Source organism: Chrysochloris asiatica, unplaced genomic scaffold (genome assembly GCF_000296735.1).
Source record: "Chrysochloris asiatica unplaced genomic scaffold, ChrAsi1.0 scaffold00128, whole genome shotgun sequence".
Classification (NCBI taxonomy): Eukaryota; Metazoa; Chordata; class Mammalia; order Afrosoricida; family Chrysochloridae; genus Chrysochloris; species Chrysochloris asiatica.
In genome coordinates this window covers 146,355-150,922 of record NW_006408646.1, presented here as the reverse complement: position 1 = coordinate 150,922, position 4,568 = coordinate 146,355, and positions in this window count along the sequence as shown.

Here is a 4,568-nt window from a genome sequence, read left to right as displayed (position 1 = left end):
AGGAGCTATCGGGATGTGCACGGAGCACTCACGCCCCCTTGCGACAACCCGGGGTACTTTAGAAGACCCCGCTGGGCCTGCGGACTTGGTGGGCAAGTTCATTGCTGTGGTTCCTACTATGTGCGATGATTGCTGGCATTGATTTTGTGGGGAGAGGACGACGGGCACAGAGATGCAAATCTAGCAAAATAAACAAGCATTTTCTCTTCTAGGGGCTTTTCTCTAATTTTGTTCAGAACATCTCTGTCCCCTCGCCCTCTCCCCACAGAAAAACGCCAATAAGCATCGCACACAGCAGGCGCCTCAGCAGTGATGGTAGGAGTGTCCTGGTTTGGTGCTGTAAGATACCACTGGACTGCTAATTGTAGAGTCGGCAGTTCAAACCCACCAGTCGCTCCTTGGAAACCCTATACAGGGTAGCTATGAGTCAGAACTGACTCAGTGGCACTTATAACAGAAGTAGGATAATAAGCACTGGACTTTGAACCGCAAAGGCGATTGTTCAAGCCCACCAGCCTCTCAGTGGGTGAAAAAGGAAGTTTTCTGCTCCCGCAAAGATTTACAACCTTGGAAACGCTGTACACAGGGTCGCTATGAGTATAAACCAACATAACAACAACAGGATCTTTATCAACAGTACGTACTATTTGTTGTTGTTGGAGGTGGTGTTAGGTACAATCGAGTCGGTACCAACTCATTGCGACCCTATGCACAACACTGCCCGGTTCTGGCCCAACACCAAACGCTGCCCGGTTCTGGTTCCAACCTCACAATCATACTTACTATATCCTGGCTAAAAGCTTTTGATCCCCGGACCTATCCCAAGGGGTTTGCTATGACTGCTAACCCGATGGTGGTTTGAAGCCATGCCGCTGCTCTGCAGAAGGAAGACCTGATAAACTGCTCTGTAAAGATTACAGCCAAGAAAGGCTCCAGGAAGTAGTTCCCTACCACAGGAGGTCTTCATGAGGCTGAATAACTCCATGGTAACAGGATATGATGATTCCTGGAGGAGACAGTGGTGAGCAGCTGGCAAGATCCAGGCCTATGGATTTCCTTGTTGTTAGACGCTGGTGAGTCGGTTCCCATTCATATCGCCCCCATGTACAACAAAATGCAACAGTGTGCTGGATCCTGCGCCATGCTCACCATCGTTGTGTTTGAGGCCATTGTTGAACCTACTGTTTCAATCCATCTCTTAGCAGGTCTTCCTTTTCTTTGACCCTCTGTGGAGCTTACAGACGCTGAAAGGAATAATTGAATTCTGAAATCCTATCTGCACATATTGTTGCAATTAAAGAAGGGGTAACTACACTGCTGGCAGCTTTCTTGTTGCTACTTTGTTTCAGTGTGTGTGTGTGTGTGTGTGTGTGTGTGTGTGTGTGTGTGTGTGTGTAAAAAAGGCCAACTCCAGTAGAGGGAGTTACATATAGTATTTATTGTTTCTTTCAAAGGGAAAACCAGTCCTGGTTAAAGCATTCAGCTGCTAACCAAATGGTCATTGTTTGAACCCACCAGCCACTCTGTGGGAGAAAGATAGATGAGGCTGTCTACTTGGATAATAAGTTACAGCCTCAGAATCCTTACAGGGCACTTAGTCGCTGGAGAAGGATATCATGTTTGGTAAGGTGGAGGGTCAGAGAAAAAAAGGAAGACCCCCAACAAGATGAATTGGCCCAGTGGCAGCATCAATGGGCTCAAGCATGGCAACAATAGTGAGGTTGGCCCAGGATCGGGCAGTGTTTCGTTGTACTGTGCATAAGGTCGCTATGAGTAGGTACTGACTCAATGGCACCTAGCAACATAAACAACAACACCCCAAAAGAACTCTGGTAGCATAGTGGTTATGAATCAGGCTGCTAACCTCAGGGTCTAGAGTTAGAAACTACCAGCTGTTCCGCGGGAGAAAGATGAGGCTTTCTGCTCCCATAAAGATTTGCAGCCTCGGAAGCCCTGTGCAGGGTCACTGTGAGTCAGAACTGACTCCACAATAAACAACCACTACTACCACCCCCATTTTATGAAGGACCTCTGGTAACACAGTCGTCATGAGTCAGGCTGCTAATCTCATGGTCAGCAGTCCATTCTGCAGGAGATTGATGAGGCTTTCTGCTCCCATAAAGATTTATAGTCTAGGAAACCCTGTACAAGGTTGCTATACAAGGTTGGAACCAATTCCACGGCACATAACTACCACCACTCCATATTACTGAGGATCCATCCACTCTAGCATCCCTAAGGGACTCGCACAGTGACAAAGTTGGAGCCCCATGAGGTCTTATGTCTTGGGATAGCTTCTCGTTTCTTATTCATAGCACCAAACTCAGTGGGTTTTGAATATCATCACCACATTCAGAAGAAAGTATGTGGATTGAAAGAAAACGGTTGGTCTGAAATTGACAAGCCTCAGAATTCACTTTTACCCCTAGCTGAATTTTGACACGGCATGTGTATGTTATATGAGCAAAGGCAAATTAGTGTTCACTGTTAGCCCCATCTCTGGAGGTGTCAGCTCCTAGAGGGTGGGACTTGTCTGTTTTGTTCACTGCTGATGCTCAGGGATTGGCACCTAGCAGGTGCTCAGTTGAAGTTATCAAGGATTGAATTTTACTTGAATCCATAATCAGCACCCATGGAAGCAGCAATTAGAAAATCAAACAACCTATTGCATTGGATAAATCTGCAGCCAAAAGACCTCTTTAAGGTGTTAAAAAGCAAAGATGTCACTTTGAGGACTAAAATGTGCCTGATCTGAGCCCTGGTATTTTCAATCACCTCATATGTATGTGAAAGCTGGACAATGAATAAGGACAAGAGAAGAATTGATGCCTTTGAATTTAGGGTGTCTGAGAAGAATGTTGAATGGACAGCAAAAAGAACAAGGAAGTCTGCTTTGGAAGAAGTACAGCCACATGCTTCTAGGAAGAAAGGCTGACAAGACAACATCTTAGGATATGTTATCAGAAGGGACATAATGCTTGATAAAGTAGAGGGTGAGCAACAAGAAGAAGAAGAAGACCCTCAATGAGATGGATTAACCTCACGGTTACAGCAATAGGCTCAAACACAGCAATGATTATGAGGATGTCACAGGACCAGGCAGTGTTTTATTCTGTTGTTCATGGGGCTACTATGAGTGGGAATCAATTCAACAGCACCTAACAAAAACAAGTGTGCTCAATAAATAGTTTGCTGAAATCATGAAAAACCAACAGTTGACTCCTCTCCTCCCTAAACCAAGGAGTTTCTACTGAAACGCCCCATCTCTCCTTGGGAATATACAATTAACCAGAATGGTTGGGCTGAAGTTTCTTTTTCATGAATGTTCCATGTTTCTAAGCATCCACCTTGTTGGTGGACGTAGAGTTGGTTGGTTGGTTATGTGCCATGGAGTCAGTTCTGACTCATAGTGACCCTGTATAGTTTCTGAGGTTGAAAATCTTTATGGGCGCAGAAAGCCTCTTCTTTTTTCTACATAACAGTTGGTAGTTTCAAACTGCTGACGACCTTGAGGTTAGCAGCCCAACTTGTAACCACTATGCTACCAGAGGTCCTTGGACATAGAGTTAAATAGAGGTTAAGTTCCATAGAGTTGGTTCCAACTCATAGTTAGTCTGTATAAGATTTCTGAGGCATGGTGGGTGGGTTTGAACTGCCGACCTTTCAGTTAGCAGTTCAGTGTTTATCCTACAGTGCCACACAGAAGACTCCACTCCACCTTGGTACCTCCTACCTATCCCAGAACACTAGAACACTATCCTGCCTATCCCAGAACACTAGAAGGCAGTTCCTGCCACCACCATCACCCCACTGCAGAAATCCCAAACCTAGACCTGTCTCCAGTCCTGATTCCACCCCTACCCCCTAGCCAACACCCCAAGAGATGCCCAGTTCAGCCTCATGTCAGCTTTTCTGACCCTGCCAAACTTTCAGCGTACCCAAGATATTCGTAACTACAACTCCCAGAATCTTATTGATACATGAGTGTGGGACTTCCTGGTTGGGCCTCACCTTGGCTGGGGCTCTCTGCCTTCCTGCGTGGTCCCTCCCAGGTGAATGGCTGACAGGGAACACCAGGAGATTATATCCTAACCACTAACCATGGAGGTGTCAGGTTGTACTTTGTTTGCAGGGCCAACACTTCCCCCTACACCCCAGCCCTGAATTTTCTCTTCCTCAGATGCAGTGGTTAAAGTGATCAACTGCTAAACAAAGTTGTTGATTTGAACCCATCAGCCCTTCTAATGGAAAAATATGAGGCTGTCTGCCTCTGTAAATATTACAACCCCCAAAACTCTATAGGGCAGTTCTCCTCTGTGCTCCAAGGTCGCTAAGAGTCAGAATGGACTTGACGCAAGTGAGTTTAGTGTTTGGTTTGTAGATCAGTAAACAGTGCCACTCAGAGACTTTCCTGGAAGCCCTCCTCTGCCCATCTTCTACCCCCTCCTCCAGCAGATAGCCTCATCCCTGGAGTGGAGAGGCTGGTAGGTTCCAACCACTGACCTTGCAGTTAGCAGAGCAACCCTTAATTAACTGTGCCACAAAAACAAAAAACAAAAACCCACTGC